Source organism: Cotesia typhae, unplaced genomic scaffold (genome assembly GCF_013202065.1).
Source record: "Cotesia typhae breed Kobodo isofemale line unplaced genomic scaffold, CoteBio_Ctyphae contig_34, whole genome shotgun sequence".
NCBI classification, from domain to species: Eukaryota; Metazoa; Arthropoda; class Insecta; order Hymenoptera; family Braconidae; genus Cotesia; species Cotesia typhae.
In genome coordinates, this window is record NW_027423742.1 from 1,186,863 (window position 1) to 1,210,510 (window position 23,648).

A 23,648-nucleotide genomic window follows, 5' to 3' on the forward strand; every position below is an offset into this window, starting at 1 on the left:
ATAACAATTATTTACCCATTTTTTGAGTCGAGCAAATCTTGCCTCGCCACTCTTAATATTTATCAAAACATTTAGTCAGTCAAAGTCGAGAAATTGATCAAAGTAATTTTTTTCAACATAAATATTCATATTCCAAAAACAATGGAGTAATTAAGATGCCAAATTGATCGACTCTATTATTCATTGTAAGTATTTCAAGTTTTGATACTTAAAAGATATTCTTAAAAAAATTTGAATTTATGGTCAAAAACAAACTATCTTCTCTATTGAAAATTTTATTTTACGATCTTTTTCGAGTAAAGTTGGTTACAAGAAAACAATGTAACCAGGTTTAAAAAAATTTCTCCATGTTAAACGCCCATACGAGGTAGTATTGAGTAAAATTGGAAGGATTAAAACGTATTAAAACTAATTAAAAATCAAATCATTTTTAATTCTGTTGAATTCTTTTTTTTTAATCAGGGTAATCGGAAATTATATTAATACTGAATAACAATTGTCAAAATATCTATGTTATATCATTTTATATGTATTTATAATATATAGATTCTTTTTATGTATATGTATCTTCGGGCACCATGCACGCATTCTTAACTTATTTGATTTCCAGGATTGAAAAAGATCGCTATGATCTAATAGGTACCTACTATTCATAATAGCTAATTTCGTTTACTAATCAATAATATTAAAGTTCTGTAACAATTATTTTTACGAAATACTGAGCTCTATTGACCAGTTTGCAAATATAAATCGATTTTTTATTCCTTTTATCTTGATTTAAACGTCTGATATTAATTTTTTGAGTCCAAAAAGGTTTTATTGGTTAATATTTGTCATGAATCCTAACTGGATGAGACTTGAGTACATTTTTTCCACTTAGAGTTCCTTGATTACAAAATCAAGAGAATGATTAGTGAGCCGTATGGTATAAATTTTCTTGCATTTGGTTACTTTGAAGATGCTACTGAAAAATAGATTGAAAAATAACCCCACTTTAAATGCAAGAAGTTTAAAAAAATAATCAATAATTATTAAGAATAAAAAATTAGTTATATGTACTCAATTGCAGTAAATAGAGTCAGAGAGCACTTTAGATTTTTTTAATAACTTTACAAGAAACCGTTAATTACTACATGCCTATTAGTAAAATATGTATCAATTACTGCTTACTTTCTTAGAATAGAATGGATTTCATACGGAACCTATCTTCTTGAAAATTTTATTTATTTTTAAAATAATTGTAAAGAAAATTAAAGAAATGGGGAGCAGTCGGTTAATTATTTCGATCATATTCTTAAAAAGTATCTTACGATTTTTGGCTCCACTGCTTTAGTAGATCTATTCATAAATTTTTGAGTTCTTTGCTGAAAATCAATATATTATGTTTTGAAACATAGTTAAAATCATGAATTTTGCCCTCAAAGTATATACAGATGATTTTTATTAATGTACATTTCGAGTAATTTCTTTAAAGTATATATGACATTTTATGATACTAATGGATATTTCAAATACTTTCCTCAAAATATATACTAAAAATTTACTTTAGAAATTTTTACCAGTGCGAATTTAATTGGACATTATTCCATTCCCAATAATTCATAATCATCGTCAATAAATAAAACCGATTTTTAATAATATATTTACAAATTTTTTAAGTCTCGTAATTCTGGCTCCGCAGAATTTAACATTTATCATAGCATTAAGTCTATTGCAATAAAGAAATCAATCAGAATTAATATTTTTAATATAAATATTTATATATAAAAAACAATAGAATAATTATTATATCTAATTGATAAAGTTTTTACTTAATATATTTTACGTATTCTAAGTATTTTAAGATCTGATGCTTTGAGGATATTCCTCAAAAAATTTGAATATATGACAATATATAAATTATTTTAGTTCTAAAACAAGAAAGTGTCAAACTGATGTATTATATAGTGACAATGTGTACGTACATACTTATATGTGTATAAGCTATACGTTCGGTAGGCTTGTAAAATTCTCAAGAATTCAACCAATAGCGAATCGTTACTACGTTTTGAACCCTTGTTTACATGTGTATTTCTTCTGTTGAGTTTATACATAGATATAAATATACAGAATTTTCGTACTATATTAGTTATCAACATAATCTACGTCGCTTGTATAGAATGATATTCCAAGAACCTGTGAGCTACAATGTTCTTTGTGTTTTTTTTTGTTTTCTACAGACTAATAATATTTTCTGTGGACTTCATTATAGTCGCAACTTGCGTTGTTGAACATCGCAGTTTTTGGAAGATTATTAAATTATTAATTGTTATTAACCAAGGTAAGTCAATTAAACATACATTGAATCGAATAAATTATACCGATAAGAAAATAGAAAACAAAATTCAAGCAGTTTATTAATAAATACCCGGTACTTATTATAAATATGATATCGGCGAGTATTTTAAATGAGGTTAATTTTATCAATATGTCAACTTCTGGAATTATATTGTTCCCTTGTGGAAATAATTCTCTGAAAAACTCTTGAAAAGTCTTTATAACTCTGAATAAGACTTTTCGAAAGTCTTCACATCCCTAACTAAGTAAAGGAAAGACTTAATAAGTCTTCAAAACTCTGCAATACTCTTCAAAAGTCAAATTTTCCCTGCAATTTCGGAATTTCTCAAAGAATTATTAAGACTTGATAAGACTTGTTCAGTTTTACAGGAAAAGAAGAAAATATTTCTTTTCAAAAAAATTACTTATCAGAATTAAATAAAACTATAAAAAAGAAGTAATGCATGTTTTAAAAAATTTTTTTAAATAATATTTTCATCACGAAAATACTTTGATGGGCATCGAATCACTCATAGTTGAGCAAGTCAAAACATCAACAGCAAATGAAGTGCACTTGATGTTGGAAACAGATCCTACTCAAAGAGTAAATCCAATCGGTATTTAATTTGGACTATCAAATATTAAAGTCAACTTTCTAGGTAGGAAAGAATTTTCTATCCACACGCTATCTGCTGGAATTAATTGATACCTAAATATTTTAGTTTAAAATATTATTATTTTTATTATTATTATTATTATTTAATAATAAATTATTATTATTAATAACAACGTAAAAAATTGATATTAATTTTTTTAAGAAAAAAAAATTTTGTATTTTAATTTTTATTGATAAAAGAAAATTTATTTTTTATATTAAAAAAAAAAAAATTAAACCTACATGTTTTTAACAAAAAAACATTATTTATTTATTTTAATAAAAATTAAAACATTATTTTTCCCGCTGTATGTTTCGGCTGAAATCGGATTCTTAGAATTTCACACGAACAGAGAGCTACTGTTGTGTGAGTTATTCCTCTGTTTCGTGTGGCAGGAGGTTTATTCCCCTCGATTCGTCCAACTTTCTCGGATTCCTTCAGCTCCGCTCGGTTTTCCAACTCACAGACACGCATCGCTTGCTTGTGTCCGAGGGGCGCGCGACGCCAAAGAGGGGGTAAAAAAATCGCACGATCTGGCCACACTGATTAGAGCGCGTGGGGACCATCTACACAACACCAATTCGGATTTTAATACAAACATTTTTATTCTTCCCCGAAGAAATAGTAAAAATTCAATCAATAAACCGGAAGACTTTATCGCTTGTAAATCATGTGGGCAATTATTTTCAAAAATATCAGTGCGTTTCCATGTAAAAAAATGTGGTAAGAAAGATTCTATGTTGAATGTTAGAGATGTCAAAAATCTGGAAGAGCAGTAACAGGATATATACATACAGATGCTTGTGAATTATTGCGAGAAAAAATTTTTCCAGTCTTGACAGATGATGATGTTGTTAAATGCATTAAATTTGATGATTTAATCATCAAATTTGGCAATGACTGATGCCATAATTACTCATTAGAACATCAACACGATATGATACGTGTGAAACTTCGTTTGCTTGGAAAATTTAAATTAAAAATGATCGACATCGAAAAAAACCCTTCGTTGCAATTGCAAGATATGTTTGTGCCTGGTTTATATAATAGATGTATTGAAGCTTTGAGACATATTGCAAGCTGGGACATTTATCAAGGTTATTTCAAGCATCCAGTCACTGCCCAATCTTTGTCAGCACTCATCAAATCAACGTGTAATATAGCACGTACTGAATTTATAAAGACCGAGAATGAAGAAAAAGAAAAAAAAAGCTGAACGTTTCTTACATTTATGGACAACCGAAGTACCTAAATTAATTAATAAAAAAGCCGATGAAGACTTAGCAAATATGAAAAGAAAAAAAAAAGTAATTTTGCCTACAAAAACTGACATCAAACTTCTCTACGATTATGTAAAATCTGAATGCGAAAATTGTTTAAAAATTTTGGATGAAAAATTTAATTTTAATGCTTGGCAATTATTGACGCAGAGCTCTTTAATATTCATTCAGATATTCAACAGGCGCAGAGCTGGTGAGATTGAGCGGTTGACGATTGTTAATTACATCAACAAAAAACGCCTGAATGATGATATTGACGCTGATCTTTTGAGTAAATTCCCTGAACAAACAAGGGAATGCTCTAAACAATTCGTGCGCTTGACTCTTCGAGGGAAAAGATCAAGAACAGTTTCAGTTCTTTTAAGCCCTTTCATGATGCTCTGTATCGAAACAATCCTCAAATTCCGTAAGAATGCTGGTGTAAAATCAAATCCGAACAAAAACAGTTTCACTGTAAAAAAATTGCGCCAAGTCCACGTTCATAAAACTCATCTCAATAACGTTTGCACTTTACAAAAAAAATAAGACTCAATATAATAATTGTCATTCTCTACAAAAAAAAGTGAAATACAAAAAAATACCAAGAAACTGTCATAATGTTAAAAAAATTGAAAGAAAATTTGTTGAAAATTTAAAAATTAAAAAAAAATTTTTTTATCGTACTTGGCGCACGTCATTGAGTACCCCAAATTTTTTCGGAAGAATTTCAACCCGAGAAAAAACGATTTTGCTCGAATTTATGTAATTATGTATAGTTATACATATTCGGGCTGATCAGCTCTAATTACATAATATATGATTTCATACATTCTTATACTTATAAATTTACATTAGTCAAGCATACTCAACTCATTAAAAACACTGCTTACTCGATTAATTATCAGTTTCAGTGAAAAAATCCGTTTTTAAATTTTTTTAAAATTTTTAGTGGATATAAATATCAATATGGTGGTGTAGTGAAATCATCTGAAATTATATAAAATTTTTGGATTCAATTTTTTTCAGCTCTGTCATTAAGCTTCAATGAAGAAACTTGATATTGCTTAGTTTAATTGTAATTAACACATTTTGATTGGCAATCACACGGCATTTTCTCAATTTAGTCGGCCATATGTTTTCTTTTCTAGAGCACTCAATTGTATCTACTTTGAAGTAGTTTTCATAACCAAACACGAGAGGGCATTTTAGTAAAATCATAAATGATGTCTGGAAGATTAAAAAATTTCAAATAACATATGTATGACATGTCGATTTTACCTAAATTTTGTAAAACTTATTATTAAATAATAATAGTTGATTAATTAAATTCATGCATTTTATAGGTTGACTTAATTATAAATTTTTAATCATTCAAAGGATGTTTATTTATCCTGAAAAATTTGGGGTACTCAATGACGCGCGCCAAGTACGATAAAAAAATTTTTTTTTAATTTTTAAATTTTCAACAAATTTTCTTTCAATTTTTTTAACATTATGACAGTGTTATGTCCGTAGGCGTTAAAAATGCGGTAGCGAAGTTACGGTGGAGGATCTGACTAACTTTTAAGAATACACATCGAGGGGTTTTTATTCTCGTTGTTAAATTATTTGTTGTGGGAGCTTTCGAGAGACGAAATACCACGCCTTTTGAAGAGACTGAGAATTTTTGTAGAGATTTGATTTTCTTAGATTTAATAGATTAATTTTCACTTACCTTTAGATGGCTTGTTCCTTACTGATCCGGGCCTCGAAGGGCAGCTGGAAGCGCTCGCGAGTCTGGATGTTGAATTTGAGGGCCAGGAATGGATGATTAAGGGTTGCTTTCTCAGTAACGAACGACTCGAGATTCGTGTAGTTTGTTTTTATTAGAACAGCAGCAACCGGGATGTTACACTTTCACGATAATTTTATTTAGCACTTATGAACTAATTATTTAAATTTTACGCTTTAATTTTCGGTTAACGTCTTTCCAGTTTCTCGCAGGAAAAAGTGCGTAACTGACCGAATAATAATTAAACTTAATGGATTCGAACCGATGTAAATGCGGAGCAAATTAAACGGTTAATCCCTTATATTAACGAATTTATCTATTTTACGTCTGCCGGATGACCGAGACCCGCTTGAACTAAGTGCAGCGCAAATTAGAACAAAAGCCCTTACAGACGGCGGCCCGCTTTAACTAAGTGCAGTGCAAATTAATTAAAAGACCTTAATTTAGTTTTATCACGTTCGCCGTATTAACGGGGACCCGCTTGATCTAAGTGCCGTGCAAATTAAACCAAAAGCCTCTACGAACGTGGGCCAGTTAACAAAGATACTTGAATTGAATTAGTTAAAAGACGTTGGGCGGTGGTTGCCGCCTCTTTTAAAAGTTCCGCTGCTTAGCTTGCAGAAATTCCCATCGGTCAGTCGGCAGTCGCAACGATATTAATTTTAAGGTGGTTTTCGCGCATAGGTGGGTCTTCTAACTAAAGCGGGAATTTTAGATAAAAAGAAAAATTTTCGGGCGGACATAACATTCCCCGGAAAGCGAGAGGGTAAGAATGCCCACTTGCTTTCCTTATGTCTACCTCACCTATAAGCGATAACCACTTACATCATGAATATATAATTTTTGTAATAAAAGATATTGCTACTTAATATAAATTACGTTAACATATGGTGTTCATATAGTGGAGATGGACAGAGACTAGTGCATTGGTCATAGGGAGTTGGTATGAGATTGATTACAGTGACGGTCGGTAATTAGGCATTTTTGCGCATGTTTTTGTTTTTGTTTAAAAGAAAAAAAGTTTCCAATCCCTCCCCCCTTTTTTTTTTGTTATTATTCATTATTAATTAATTAATTATTATGACTCTCATTTAATTATTCATTTGCGAATTATTAATTATTATTATTTATTGTGTAGATGTTAGTGAATCTACCGAGTCGGCTTAGGGGACAATACATGCTACAACTTGCCTAATTATCGACCCAGTACGGATATGGTAATTAGTCCGTTCATTGATCAATGTGCAGTAGATCTCGTGGTAATTAGGTTACTGTCGAGCGTTACTAGATGGCTCGCAATGCCCTATTTCTCTGTCGATCTCTCGGTACACGACGTTTTAGAATTAGATATGATTATTAACATTAATTTTAGATTAAATCGAATGCATAATAGTAAATAAGTTTTTTTTTTATTTAATGAGAGCTGCTTCATATAGGAGTTTCCCTATAATTTAAAAAAAAATTTTTTTAAAGCAACTTGTTCTATTAGTAATTAAATTTTCGAGTTTATTTTTTTTTTTTTGTATTTGTGCGATGTATGTAATTTTCGCCGCGTAAGCGAAATTTTACTCTCTCATTCATTTGAGGTGTGGCATTTGTCAAGAAAAATATTTATCTTATAGTATACAGTGCGAGTGATAGGATTTACGCTGATAAAAAAAATTATAAAAATTCAGTTTAATTAGAAAAATTTTGATTTAAGTGTTGCTCTATCTCGTCCCCTCAAGAGCGGAAATGCTCAAAATTTTCGCTCCTGGTATTGACGTAGCTGCGATTAAAAATAAAAAAAAATTTTTTGTTATTTCGCCTTCGAGATATCTGTACATCGCTTTTATTAGCTTGTTTAAGAAGAGGAAAAAAAAATTAAAAATCTTACTTTTGTGGTTTAGCGGTTTTGTGGTAAAAGCTGATCTTTTTCACTGTGATTCTGGGATTATTGTTGGAACGGTGTAAGAAGTGCAACAGCTTCAGAGCGTTTTTTTTTTTTTTTTTTTTTGTGAAATTATTTCATTCCTGATACACAGTAGTTTTCGGAGAAATCTTTATGTAAAAATAACGTTCTGAATCCTCTGTGATTTAATTACCTATTAGATTGCCAGGTAAGTATGGTGATAAAAGGTAATTATTTATAGTTGATTTTATTCTTTGAAAGTTATTAGCATCAACTTACTGTTCCCTCTTTCCCATAGGTGACCATTATATATCGAGGGTTTGTTGCTGTTTCTGTATAACGGCTGGGTATTCAGCGATTGTCAAGATCTGTTTTCAGTGGTGACTTTTCTGAAGGTGACGACCTTTTCGATAATTAGAAAAAGAAATCGGGATCTAATTGTATATAAAAAAATTTGAAAAAGGATTATTTCTAGTGTTTGGCGATTTACGTAAGTAGGTAAAATTTGTATTAATTAATGCTTGTACAGAAATCTCAAAATCCCAATTTTCCTCTTTTTTTTTTTCTATTTCGCGTCTTAAATGACTTAAATTTTTATATTAGCGGGTGACTGGTCTTTGGGTTTTTTTTTTTTATTAATATACCTTTTGCCAAGGACGAATCACCTGCTCTTCCTTATAGTAACTAATATATTATTGACTTATCCACGATATTTATTGTGAGCTGCTGCTGTTCTTCACGGAGACTGGAATTTGCTGAGTTGGAAAGGTTGTACTCCTGACTTCGAAAATTCTTCGGTGTCCGTAGAGATGTCCTTGGATGAAGTTGAAGTGCTCGCTTGAATTGTGGGTGATGGGCAGACTGGTGGCTGTCTTTTCTCTGGTGCTGGCGTCTTGATGGTATATATAATTTCATTTAATTCTGTAGTAGGGCCTTTTACTGGTTCCTTTTCTTTTTTCCAGGTCTTCCTCCATGCCAGTAGGTAGCCAGGGAAAATTCTCCAGCAGCAAACTGCACCGACGGTGAGGATTATTCCTAGAATTCTGATTGCTGAACCAACTGCTAATTTCCTGTGTAAGTTGTCTTCTTGGTGGTCTAGTGCAATTAGAGACATCTTCGCTTCGTTTTCGGACAATCCTTGACCCCAAGGCGCGAATTCATCTGTGATTGCTGTTGCATCTTTGCTGTCCTTTAGTAGCAGATTTGGAGTCTGGACTGCTAGACTTGAATTTAAGGTTTCCAGGGTCAGGTTAATCTGGGGAATTATGTATTCGATTTCCGTGATGTCTTGGCTAAGACCATGGAATGAAAATTCGTTACATTTTACCCTGCAGCCAGGTTCCAATTGAATGATGCCGGTACCATTAATGGTTGTGGTTTGCATAGGTTGGTTTTTGCATGACCACACTAGTTTTTCAGTTTTGCATGTGGAGTATGCCCATGTGTTCTTTGCGTTGATCTTGCTCCACGTCAATACACATTTGGGTATAATTCGTACGTTGCAGCTTCGAAGTATGATTTCTTTCGGATCCATCAGCATTTTCATCTCGCAGTCTAGTTGTGGATTTTCGGTCGTTGATTTAATTGGAGTGTCTGGTGGGCAAACTAGGTCCTGTTGTATAGGCTTGCAATTTTTTATAAATTCGACGCCATTGAGGAAGTAATTTTTGTGGTCCAGATCAGTAAATAAATATTTACTTGACGGTAAGATCGTGAGCGTTGATAGTTTGTCTCCCAGGAACTCCGGTTTCGGTAAAGGCTTTAGTTCGTAGCTAAGCCAAGGCATTTTACTGAGCAAGGGTACAGTGATGATTATTAAGAAGTGACCGTTTGCTCTGCCTGTTTCTATTTTGCATACCCGTACTAAAGCAGGGATGTCCATACGGTCGAGAGGCTGAGGCGGGTTAAGATGCGGATGTTTTGCCATCATGTCGAGTGTGGCTTGATGAAGCTGTTTAGCGGAGATGCTCATGTATGATGCTCTGCCTAATTGCGCTTCTTCAATTGCTCTTTCGGCGTCATTTAGGGCTCTTAGCTGATGAGTGAGTACTTGAACTGCTTCGTTTCCTATTAGGCAGAACATGTGAATACGCCTGATGTTCCTGAGCTCCATGGTCATAGAGTGCTGCATCTTATCGGCTTCCTGGCTCAGTGTCTCGATTCTCTTGGATATGTTATTCTCGTGTCGAAGGATTTGATTGATCTCACTGCGAATGATATGTGTGTTGTTTTGCGTCAGTTGTACCAATTCTCGATTGTCCTGGTAGAGCTTGTTTAATTCTTTGTTGATATGCTCATTATCGTCGTAGTCCATGGTTCCAAATAACTTGCGGGCCATACTTCCTACGAATCCAAACCAAGGTCCCCTTCGGGTTCGGATGCGAGATTCCTCGGTTTTTTCTTGTGTTTCTTCGAGTAATTGGCTTAATCGGTGGATTGCATCTTGTACTTCGCCGTAGGTTTCTCTGAATACTTGTATCCTGAGGTATAGGTAGCAATCTTGTTTCATAAAATATCTTTCGCAGTGATTTATTGTGGTTTCGTACTGGTGATTGTTGTACGGTTCTATTTCGATTAGCTTCCGGATGTTGATGGAGCTAATGATCTTCCATTCTTCTTCGACCAGGTGGATCCTTTTGAATGGGTCGAGTAGTAGTCCAGGGTTTGAAGGTAGGGTTTTTATGGTGACTTTACCCTTGGGTTGTTGATATCCCTCTCCTGGATTGTCTTCTCACATGCATCCACTCCCAAGAATGAGAAGGATCAAGAGCGTCTTCATATCGGTAAAGCCTTTAACAGAGTTCTTTAGATTTGATTTTAGATTTTTGTTCGATACTAGAAAGCTTGGCTTTATTCGGATTTAAGGTTTTCCTCTTTCCGTTGTCTTTTTCTATAATAAGGTTTCCGAAGTCATTAATTTCGACGATTTTGTAAGGACCGGTATAGTAATGGTCTAATTTATTTTTACGGGGCTCTTTTAGGGCCCATACCGTGTCTCCTACGTGAAAATTTACCGGATGGATATGTTTATCAAATCTTTCTTTAGAATCATGTTTGGCTTTTATCAAGTTTTCCGCGGCTATTCGTTGGATTTCCGATAACCGGCTAATTAGATCGGCTACGTAGTCACTATAGGTTTCGATTTTATCAAAGCTTGGGTATTGCGTCGGTGTTTTCGCTTTTCGCCCGAATAAAAGTTCGTATGGTGTGAATTTAGTCGCGGTATGCACGGTGGTATTATAATTTAGCATCGCGAGAGGTACGAATCTGTCCCAGTCTTGGAATTTATCTACGTAGGCTCTCAGGTAGTCAACTAAAGGTTGATGGGAGCGTTCAAGGGATGCATTTCCCTGGGGATAATAGGAGGAGGTGGTCAATCTTTGGATTTTTAAGGTTTTGGCTAGTTGTTGAATAAGCTTACTGGTGAATGAGGTGCCCTTATCTGAAAGTATTATCCGAGGGTACCCATAGATTGCGATGTAATAATTTAAGAGGGCGTCTGCCACTGTTGCTGCCCGAATGTCAGGAATTGGTACTGCGGCTGCTGCCTTGGAATAATTGTCCTGGATAGTGAGGATATGCACGTTTCCATCAGGGGTCATTGATAATGGCCCTACAGTATCAATGCTTATCTTTTCGAACGGTTCTAGAGGAGTATCTGTGATGTTCATGGGTTGCCTGGTTTTTATTCGTGTTAGTTTGTTCCTCTGGCAGACTTCGCATCGCTGGATAAATTGATAAATCTGTTGTTTCATTCCAGGCCAATAGAATCTTTCTCTGATTCGCCAGTAAGTTTTTACAACACCTTTATGCCCACCCACAAGGCTGCTGTGATTTTCTTTGATGATGTCGGTCCTTTTAGGTTCTTCAGGGACCTCGACGTTTCCTTCGCACAATGTTATGACTGCAGGACAGTCCCTCAGTTCTTGGCTTAAATATTTTCTGATATCCAAATCATCGAATTCGTCCCCCTACTTTGCGCAACGAAAGGAATGAATTTGATAATCGTACATCGTTGCGCGGAGGTTACGTAGCCCTTCAATTAGGTCGATTGGTGTCGTTTTTTCGAAATGATGATCTTTTACGATGACTGTAAAAATTTTACATCTTCCTATCCGAGTAATTAGAACCTTCCCTTTTTTAGGATGGGCAGCTATTAGGTCGGGGCCGTTAATAAACTCAAGGTCTCGGAGCAGCCGAGATACGGGTTTGACTATTTCACAATCGGCAGCCAAGAAGTGTACCAGATGATCTCGCACATAGGTAAGGCCGTCGCGACTGACTTCGAACTTTACGTTAATTTCTTGACTCGCTGGAGGTTTTTCTGAACTTGATGAGGAGAGATTATCTGTTCGGTAGTACTTTTCTCGCATCATGTCCTCTATTTGCTCATAGGTAGGGGGATCCCGTATTGAAATTGGAGGAAAGGTTCGTTGAATTCTTCTCGAGCTTTGTTCGCCGTTATTTATTGGCGGAGAAGGATTTTTGGTTACGTCGGATCTTTTGCTTGAGCCTTCTGATGATTTTGATTCCTTATCGAGTATTATAGATTCCGATGCCCTTTGAGATTCGGAATTTTTATAGCCTTCTTTTAGGCTTGGCGGAGAAATTGATCGTTGTTCAGCCGTATGTGGAGCAGTTTCTCTTCGCGTCGAGCTTCCGACTGGGAAATTTTCGAAGTCGAGTGTCTGGCTAGTTGAGGGCCGGGGTTTGTCTAGAGTATCGATGATGTCTCGTGCTTCGTGGTCATACCGTATTCCCATGGCTGATAGATTATCTGGAACTAAAATTCGAGCATATAAGGGAGTGAGAGATCCTCTCATGCTCCTGAAGTAGTCAGTAATTTTGGAGCCTTGTTTTTCATTCGGAGAAGTTGAAGTGGCACTAGCTTCAGCGTTCGTAGGAGCCTGGTTTAAGTCCGGGGATCCTGGATCGACTATTGTAGGTACTTCATCTTCTTCAGGGCTGATCTCGCTGCTGGTTACGTGCTCCGAGATATCTTTATTATCTTTCAAAAATTCTTCGATGGTGCCATCGGATTCAGTTTGAAGTGAAGGAAGTTCACTCAGGGATTCGCGGATTTGTTTTGCGACGCTTGAACTTGTTACCTTTAGGCCCGCTCGTTCGCGAGGGGTATACTGACCCGTCGAGAGCTTTTGTTCGATAGCTGGATTGGGAAATAGGACGTTTTTTTAACATTTCGTCGAACATTTTAACGAGTTCTTGAGTTTTCCTACGGAGCTTTGGAGCGGCAAGTGTTTCTTGATCTTTTTCTGATTCGTCGTCCCCCTCTTGTCCCTTGTCTAGCGCCGATTCTTCGACGTTCGGATGGATTTTAAAGACCTCGTCGTCCCCCTCTTGGGTTTTATCAACATCATCTTCGACGTGGCTGGACTCCAATTCCTTATAGTTCTGTTTCGGGGGTACTCGCGTCGTTCCCTGTGCACGCACTCGTAATCTAGAAGCTATGGTATCCCGAATTTCAGGTGCGCTTTTAATTCTTGGTTTGTTTTTAGTTCCAGGTGGGCGTCCTGGTCTCCTCACAGCATTGATGGCTTGGTCATCGGTTATTTTAGATGTTAGTCTTTTGTTCTCATTAACCGAGAAGGGAAGCGCGAGAGGATCGGCTTCCGTTTCATGTTCTGGAAATGAACGACCTTTGGGATTATAGGAGAGTCCCTCGGCATATTGTTCCGTGATTTTGTGTCAAACAATAACGTTGAATTTGTATTCGTTAATTTTTGACCTCCATTTTGCCATCCTTTCGGTGACTGTTATGCTGTCCATTAACCAGGCTACGCACGGGCTGCTGTTAATAAGGATGAATCTTTTTCCGTAAAGGTATGCCCTAAATTGCTGTATGGCATAAATGAAGGCTAGACTTTGTTTTTCCATTTCAGTATATCGAGTTTCGGTATCGTGGAAGACACGGGAGACGCAGGCGACGATCTTTTCCTCGGATTCTAGGCTTGACGCGGTAGATTCCTGTGAAGAAGGGGTCTTTTGGTTCAGAATTCCCGAAATCCCGGTATCTGAAGCGCTGGTCGCCAGGATGAATTGTTGATTAAAGTCTGGGTATTGTAAAAAGGAGTCCTCACAAAGGGCATTTTTAATATCGTCAAAAGCTTTTTGTGATTCTGTCGTCCAGACGAATGGTTTAGTTTTACGTGTTATATCCGTAATGGGTTTTGCCCTTTCGGCAAAGTTCTGGGTGAAACGGCGATAATAATTAGCTAAACCTATAAATTTGCGAGCTTCAGTATGATTACGAGGAATTGAGGCATTTTTAAGGGAGTCTATCTTTTTAGGATCCGGTTTTATTCCTTCTTTTGTTATTATATGCCCTAAATATTCTACTTCGGGGCAGAAAAATTGACATTTTTCTGGTTGGAGGGTTAATCCGGCTTCTCTTAAACGATTGAATAGTCTCTGTACCCTTGCTTCGTGTTCGGGGAGCGTTTTCGCGTAGCTGACGAGATCATCAATATAAACGAACAGTTCTACTCCTTTAAGTCCACTGAATGTTGAATCCATCATCCTTTGGAATTGAGCTGGAGCATTTTCGAAACCAAAAGGCATACAGCAGTATTCCCAATGCCCGTCTGGTGTGGAGAATGCTGTTTTATGAGCGTCTCTTGGGTCCATCGGTATTTGGTGGAATCCGCTGGCCAGATCGAATACACTGAAGATTTTGGCTCCTGACAATTGGTCTAAGATGTCTATAATAAGCGGAAGTGGATATGCATCCCCCCTGCTGATTTTATTCAGTTGTCTATAATCAATGACCAGTCTCCATTTCTTTACATGAGGATCAGTGGATTTCTTCGGGACTATCCAAAGCGGTGAATTGTAGGGAGAATTGGATCGTCTTATTATCCCTTGTTTTTCGAGGTTCGCGATTTGCTTTGCTATTTCTTCTCGCTGTTCGGGAGGAAATCGGTATTGTTTAATTCTGATAGGCATATCTGAAGTCGTTTCGATTCTACAAGAAAAATTTTTGGAACATCCTAATTTATCTCCAGGAATATGAAAAATATCGTGATTATTACGAATTAGATTTTTAACTGTTTCTTTTTCCTGTTCTGATAGGTGATTCAGTTTTACTTTATCCATGATGTAGGCGATTCTGGATTTTGGATCTGTTATTTTTGAGGACTTGCATGATTCGGGTCCGTTGAGTTCGTCCCCCTCTGAGTCTGAATGGTCGAATTCGAATTCCTCGAGCGTCTGAGGTGGGATGTCTAATTCTTGGGCCTCGTTGGTGACGTTGGTTACCATGCACATAGCGAATTTGTCTTCGACTGTCACAAGTGCTTCGCCTAAAAGTACTCCCTGAGGCAGAGGTATTCTTGGCAGGTATCCTTCGGTTATTTCCGGGTTTCCGATCGGGATCGAGATTGTCATCTTCATTCGAGGAGGTATGGTGTACCTCGAGGATTGCTGAGTTTCGAGACTGAAATGAATTGTTTTCGACGGATAAGATATGAGACTCAGAGATTGCTGATGGTAAGATATTTCAGCTTTTTCTCGTTTTAGAAAATCGTTTCCTAAAATACCGATTCCAGGGAAAGGTAAATCCTCTTCACACACTTGAAATATGACTGTTAAACCTAAAACCTTGAGATCGACTGTGCCTTTGGTTTTTAAAGGCCAACCATTGAGTCCTCTCAATTGTATCGAATTTCCTGCGTTTATAGGTGTGGTAGGTTTAAGGGCTGATAAATTGATCAGTGAAACGTCCCCCCCTGTATCGATTAAAAACCGTTGATAATCGCCAAGGAGTGAGTTGCAGGATAGGTTGACCTTTGGGCCTATTCCTAATGCCAGTACTCGTTTTTCTGGATATTCCCTAGGCATGATAATAGGTATAGGTTTTATAGGCCGTTTACGGAGCACAAGTGTGTTCCAGTAAAATGAGATGTTAGCTTGCTCCTTTTTAAAGAATTCGTTATCTAAGATGGCATTGTAACCTCCTGGGGGATTTGGTACGATGTGGAATGTTATTTCGGTTCCTAATGTTTGTAATGTGATTTTTGCTTTGATTGGCATGCTGCTTTGACCTATACCTCCTATGCTTCCATTATTTACTTTATGACAGAGCGCAGTGTCGAGAAGTGCCGGTATACAGATGAGGTTATAATCTGAGCCTGTGTCTAGAAGGGTCATCGTTCTTCCATTTTTAAGTTCTTGATTGACTATTTTGATAATGGGGCCCATTCCCGTGGCCAGACAAGTAGCATGGGGTGTTGGATTTACAGATCTTTCGCTGGTATCGCCTGAGCTTGAGTTCGAGGCGGAGTTGAATTTTGAGGAAGGGAGGAAAGGTTTTGCGGAGGAAGGGTCGTATTCAACTGTAGGTTTGGATTCAAGATTTCCTGAGGAGTTGTTTGAGTAGCTGGAATCTGGTGAGAGGGGTAGGAGTGATTGGTATTTTGAAGGATCGGCCGTGGGTAGGTTCGGTATTGGGAGTTGTAGGGTCTTATTGGATAAGGCATTGGACCACGAGGAGGCTGGAAGGGCGCACCCGGCATTGCCTCTGGTTGACGGGCGCCCCGTTCGTTTAAAGGAACCGACTGAAGTCCTCTAAACTCTCCTTTAGGACAAAATGGACAATTACAAACGATATTAGGGTCGGTTTTATGACGTAGCTTTTCCTCTTCAGGGTTTAGATCCAGTTCGAAATGCACCATTTTCGGCGTATGTCCGACTTGAGGAAGGAAGGCTGGATTCGATGTATATCCTGTAGGAATTCCGGACTGATAGGAATAATTTAGTCGAGGGTGACCCTGCGCACCGTGCTCTTGGGCATATGGTAGTGTCGATGTAATTAGTGGGCTCTCGTAAGCGTTATCCGGGTAGGTATCGTAGTAATAGTAGTCATCACAGGGAGCTAGATTTGCTTCTTGGTAAGCTAAAACCCTGCCCCGGTTGAGATAATTGCCTTGGTCATCGTATCTGGGTCCTCTTGACGGTTGTGATCGGTGCTGACCTGGGCCTGATTTTCCAAAATGATCTGATCGTGGTGGTAAGATTCTAGCCCGAGATGGTTCGTCGTAAGCTGAATGTCGGCGTTTGGGAAATCGATATGATTCAGATTCGACGGCCTTAAATATTTCATCAAGAGTTTTTGATTTTGGAATTTTACACAGACATTTCAGGAAGTCCGGGAGATACTCGTATAAGGAGTGAGCGGCTGATAGTTCGAAAGTCCTTCGGACGACCTCTCGATCGGCCTCCGGAGCAGTGTCGCTGATGCCTTGTAAGATGTCTCTTAATCGATAATAAAAATCCTCGATGTTCTCGCCTTCCTCTGGGGACGCTGAGGCTAACTTCTTCTGCCAGAGGAGATATGGATCTCCCTTCTTTAATTTCGTAGCTAGTTTACGAAGAATGTCTTCGACGGTGGTGAGGTCCGTGTGTTCTATCATGCGGCGAGCTCTTCCGTGAATTCTCTGAGTGAGACGATGTGCGAAATGCTGTTGATGATCTAATGGTATGACCGTTAGCCAGTTCCGAACTATTCCTTCGAAGACTTCGAAGTCTCTGATCGCGTTAGCTCCTTCTCCGTTAAAATATGGAAGGGCCTCGAACATCTCCTTAGCCAAGGAGAGGTGATGCGGTTCGATCTTCTCATCCGCCAACGAGGTTTCTAACCGGAATGGTCGCGGTTCGGCCATGTTTACTTTGAAAATGTTATAGGGATCAATTATCCTGTTTTTTTTTTTTTTTTTTTTTTTTTTTGGAAATTGAAGTGGTTAATGGGTTTTCAAAGGATTCGTCTAATTTTAATACGCCCCCCCACGGGTTCAGATGGGAATCTTTGGTCGCGTTATCGATTACCGATAGTTGATTTTTCCGGATTCGTTCGATAGCCGCGATGGGAATAAAGTGTCCGACTGAATCGACAGTATCTTCGATTATTTTTATATGGGGTCGGGTAGTGCTTATACGGAATTGGTCTAGAGTACGTCTAGGAACTGGGTTTTCTTCCCAATAGTTCCATTCAATCAATGGGCGATGGTAAACTTTGCCAGATGTGTACTCTGCGTGAATTTTCCGTAACTGGTAATTTAATCCAGTGCGCTTACCTCTTTTTCCCATAAGAGTACTCTGGTCAGCAAATAAATAAAAACTTGGGGGAAAACTAATTAACCTCGTTAAAGTTATTGTTTACAGAATTCTATAATAACAAAAAAATTTCTACGTACAAGAAAAACTATTTTTTTTTTTTTTTTTTTTTTTTGCACAATTCAATTTTGAAATGTCTCGACTATAAATCGTTAGAATTTTCCTCCAGATGTTATAAATCGGCTTAGGTGAGTCCCGGTGCAGATAACGAGAATCGCCAACTGTACGGCGCGTTTTCGAATATCGGCTGTAGCAAATTATAAGACGCCCGCGTCTAAATAATTGCCACTTGGACAAAAGAAAGTGATCTATAAGATTAGAAAACGAAATCAGACTTTATAATACTCGAATATATTTTTTTTTTTGCAAAAGAAGCGAGATATTTTAAAATAAAAAAAAAAAATTGTATTTATTTAATTAAAATTGCTGATGGCAATTTATTGATATAATTGTAATAATGCTTGGACTTTTATTTTCAGGATATTAATAAACTTGCTGACGAGAGTCTCGAGCTGAAACGAACTCGCGGGTATCGTATCACGGAGTCGCCAACGCGATCAATTGTTATACGGAAACCCCGAGATCAGCGAATGTTAAAAATAAATTTATAAAATTTGATCCGAGGTATTTATAAATTATATTTGATGATTTCGAAATTGACAACTTGCTAATAAAAAAAAAATTTTGTTTTAGGAAATGCTAGAGATATTTCAAGAGGAATATGTTTTTATATTGGTTTTGAAAAATTTAGAAAAATCGCAAATAGAAAATAGCGCAAAAATATTTCCGAAAGTAAAAATTTTAAAATTTAGAGAAATTTAAAAATTATTTTAAAAATTCCTCAGTTTTTCAAAGAGAACGATAGAAATTTCGTGTTCGAAATCCCACCGCTGCCACCAGTTTTCTTATGTTATGTCCGTAGGCGTTAAAAATGCGGTAGCGAAGTTACGGTGGAGGATCTGACTAACTTTTAAGAATACACATCGAGGGGTTTTTATTCTCGTTGTTAAATTATTTGTTGTGGGAGCTTTCGAGAGACGAAATACCACGCCTTTTGAAGAGACTGAGAATTTTTGTAGAGATTTGATTTTCTTAGATTTAATAGATTAATTTTCCCTTACCTTTAGATGGCTTGTTCCTTACTGATCCGGGCCTCGAAGGGCAGCTGGAAGCGCTCTCGAGTCTGGATGTTGAATTTGAGGGCCAGGAATGGATGATTAAGGGTTGCTTTCTCAGTAAAGAACGACTCGAGATTCGTGTAGTTTGTGTTTATTAGAACAGCAGCAACCGGGATGTTACACTTTCACGATAATTTTATTTAGCACTTATGAACTAATTATTTAAATTTTACGCTTTAATTTTCGGTTAACGTCTTTCCAGTTTCCCGCAGGAAAAAGTGCGTAACTGACCGAATAATAATTAAACTTAATGGATTCGAACCGATGTAAATGCGGAGCAAATTAAACGGTTAATCCCTTATATTAACGAATTTATCTATTTTACGTCTGCCGGATGACCGAGACCCGCTTGAACTAAGTGCGGCGCAAATTAGAACAAAAGCCCTTACAGACGGCGGCCCGCTTTAACTAAGTGCAGTGCAAATTAATTAAAAGACCTTAATTTAGTTTTATCACGTTCGCCGTATTAACGGGGACCCGCTTGATCTAAGTGCCGTGCAAATTAAACCAAAAGCCTCTACGAACGTGGGCCAGTTAACAAAGATACTTGAATTGAATTAGTGAAAAGACGTTGGGCGGTGGTTGCCGCCTCTTTTGAAAGTTCCCGCTGCTTAGCTTGCAGAAATCCTCATCGGTCAGTCGGCAGTCGCAACGATATTAATTTTAAGGTGGTTTTCGCGCATAGGTGGGTCTTCTAACTAAAGCGGGAATTTTAAATAAAAAGAAAAATTTTCGGGCGGACATAACAACAGTTTCTTGGTATTTTTTTGTATTTCACTTTTTTTTGTAGAGAATGACAATTATTATATTGAGTCTTATTTTTTTTGTAAAGTGCAAACGTTATTGAGATGAGTTTTATGAACGTGGACTTGGCGCAATTTTTTTACAGTGAAACTGTTTTTGTTCGGATTTCACATCTTTTTGTAAAGAATGAAAATTTTTGAAACGAGTCTTATTTTTTTTTGTAAAGTGCTAATGTTATTGAGATGAGTTTTATGAACGTGGACTTGGCGCAATTTTTTACAGTGAAACTGTTTTTATTCGGATTTATTAATAACAACAATAATTTTAGTAATAATAATGATAATGATAAACATTATTATTGCTTTCATTTTTAACATCAATTTATTATTACCGATATTAATACTTTCAGTATTATAATTACTATTATTGTTATTTTTATTATGGTTACCAATATTATTTATTGTTATTATGATATTGTTGTTAGTAAATGACGCAATATATCAAACGCATAGTCATGTTGCGTATTATCAAGAGATTAAGATTATTTGAAACCCGCTCAATTGGATGACAGTGCCACCTACAGGCAATAACCATAAGATCACAGAATGTTCACATTTTTTAATGAGAATTCCCCAGACACTGAACATCTGATTTATCCGAAGAAAGTATAACTCATACAATGTTTGTGTGTTTAAACTGATTAACAAATAAAATTTAATTAAAAAAATATGTTTCAAACATAAACATGGAAGGTTGTATGATAATTTGTTCTATAAAATTTTTTGTTTCATAAGATACTTTTACATTTTTAATTTCAAACGTAAACTTTTCCCGCGCAATATTAAAAATTCATAAATAAATGAATTTTTTCAGGCAAAGCTATAATCATAAAAAAAGTCGTTCCTTCTTTGATTTTACAGCTCAAATTCTGATAAAAGAAATTAACGTTTTTTTTTCTCATATTAGCTAGTGGTATTAAAATATTTAAACTGACTAATCCGCGTCAACGCCTCCGGTTTAAATCGATAACCTAAATTATCGATGGAAATTATACATTTCTTATATATACAAAGAGAATTTTGACATTTTCTTAATAAGAAAAAATTTTAATTTAGATTTAATACTGCAATACTTCAATACACATTAATTCAATGAAAATAACAAACAATTATTTTAGTAATAATAATGATAATGATAAATATTATTATTGCTTTCATTTTTAACATCAATTTATTATTACCGATATTATTACTTTTAGTATTATAATTAGTATTATTGTTATCGAAAATATGAAACATTAGAAATTAGATTTCTTGTTAAAAAGTGTTCCTATGCAGAGATATCTGAATAAAAAATTATAATAGGGACAAAATTTAAGCAGTTATATTCAACGCTGTCTGAACCGAAATAATTCTGATTCATAGAACTAAACAATTTTTTCATATTTTTTCAATTAATTAATATTAGGAAAAAAAGGTATGAACTACTGTTATAATAGAAATTTAAGAAAAAGAAAGAACGTAGAATTTAAAATAAAATTTGCAACCTCAGAAAAACGTCATGCTTACAGTAAACACAGTCGGTAGTCTGACGCTCCGTTTACAACGAAATTTTTGAACGGAACTTGGTGCCAGATTCTACCGAATCTGTGGATTATTTTTTTTTTATTTAGTATTATAATTTTAAAGATTTTTGTTTTGTTGTTTGTGCTCATTTACTTAAGTATTTTTTTTTAACTTTAAAAGAAGTTAGTAGTAGTTATTTTATTTAATTTCTTGTTAAGTTCAAGATAAGTTAATATATTTTAAGTATTAAGATGTCATATATACATAGAAAAAGAAAATTTCTTGAACTAAGAAAATTATAAGGAAGACCGAAGTTATTTTGGAGCAAGAAGGAATTTTCTTGGCTTAAAAAAAATTAACTTCATTCAAGAAATTTTCAATCTTCCTTAAGATTTTTTTGATTTAAGAAAATTTACGCTTGACTTAAGACTTTCTTTCTTTCGGTGTACCTCAAGTTTTCAATTTACTTCTTTTGTAAGAAAAATACGTAACCACTTTTAGAATTCGCAGGCCATCTTACTGATTGTACAGTCTCATCATCTATTTGGATCCATGATAAATTATGTTTAAGGATCGCAACATGATGATTTTCAAAATGACCATCTTTTAAAGAGTTAAATATAGCACTTACAATTGCATAGTTTGTATTACATATTGATATTTTTGCTTTGGGTACCGATTTTATAAACCTTTTTTTCCTATTTATTAATTTATTTTTTCCTTTGATGGACATATGTAACTTCACAAGTAATATCTGTTGCATGGAATTTAATGAAATTTTTGTTAGCGTTTCTTTGACTTCTATACAATTTTCACAAAATTTGAAATTAGTAAACCAATATCCAAATGATGAATCAATTAATTCTTGTAGTTCAAATATTTTTTTCTCATCATATATTGAAACATGTAATACATTTTCTAGTATACTGTAAGAATTAGAATAATTGCATGTTTTGCATCGATCATTAATTTCTAATTTAAATTGTACTAAATTTCTAATATCACAATTATCATTACAAATTTGAAGAAATACTGATACAGGATCGTTATTTGTCATAGAATAAGGCTGCTCTATTAATGACTCTTTAATGTCACTGGACTTTAGAAGTAATTCGCGATTATTATATTTGCTAAATAAATTACTAAGTTTATTGTTGACAGATTGATACTTTAGGCCATGATTGATTAATAATGTCCTAATTATTGTATTATTAAACATACATTCAATAATTGAATTAAGACCATCGGAAACGTTATCACAGTTTTCGATACCTCGACAATCTAATAAACTAAGAGAAGCTTTTTTCGCATTTTTGAGTTCAATTTGAATAGAATGTTCTTCAACTGCCCAAATCATGTCCCATACATTTTGCCAACGTGTATCAGGAATTGGTATGGTAGGTAAATCAGACCTATAAATTTTTCTTAAACGATTATATTCTTTAATTGCTCAAGAGCTTGCTTTAACGGAATGAGGATCAAAATTGATTAAATGTAGTCCACGTAACTCTGTTACACGAGATAGGGCTACATATATTTGACCAACATTAAAAATGGTGTTCCCTGCTTCAATGATGGCATTTTTTAAACTTAAACCTTGACTCTTGTCAATAGTTACTGCATAACTCAAGCATAATGGAAATTGTTCTCTTACAACGAAAGCTCTTTCAAATAATTGAAATTTTACTTTAATACCATTTTAAAAATCAGCTCCTAAATTATCATTTATTATTATTATGATATTATTGCTAGTAAATAAGACAATGCATCAAACGCATAATTAAAATACGAATTATCTAAAAATTATGATTATTTGAAACCCGCTCAATCGAATAACAATGCCACCTACAGGAAATGACCAAAAGATCATAGAATGTACACACTGCTTAATGACAATTCTCGAGATCCTGAACAGCTGGTATATCCGAAGAAAGTAAAACTCAAACAATGTTTAGCGTATTATCTATTTGGTCTGGTTAATAAATTAAATTAAATTAGAACAATATGTTTAACAACATACACATAGAAGGTTGTTGGATAGTTTAGTTAGTAGTTTACTCTGTAAATTTTTTTGTATTCATAAGAAATTTTTTTAAATTCTTAATTTAAAGTTTGTACTTTTCCCACGGATATGAAATGT

The 23,648-nt window shown here is 35.2% G+C and overlaps 1 protein-coding gene and 1 long non-coding RNA gene across 2 annotated transcripts in view; both read left to right on the forward strand.

Annotated features, from left to right (window-relative positions):
• Window positions 1–23,648, forward strand: part of LOC141526507 (uncharacterized) — a 1,028,588-nt gene that overhangs the window by 764,733 nt on the left and 240,207 nt on the right. The gene's annotated exons all lie outside the window — the stretch shown is intronic.
• On the forward strand, window positions 8,639–18,790 carry LOC141526523 (uncharacterized). The gene is made up of 3 exons (XR_012479039.1): window positions 8,639–8,967; window positions 18,501–18,645; window positions 18,715–18,790. It is a non-coding gene; the product is annotated as an uncharacterized LOC141526523 (long non-coding RNA).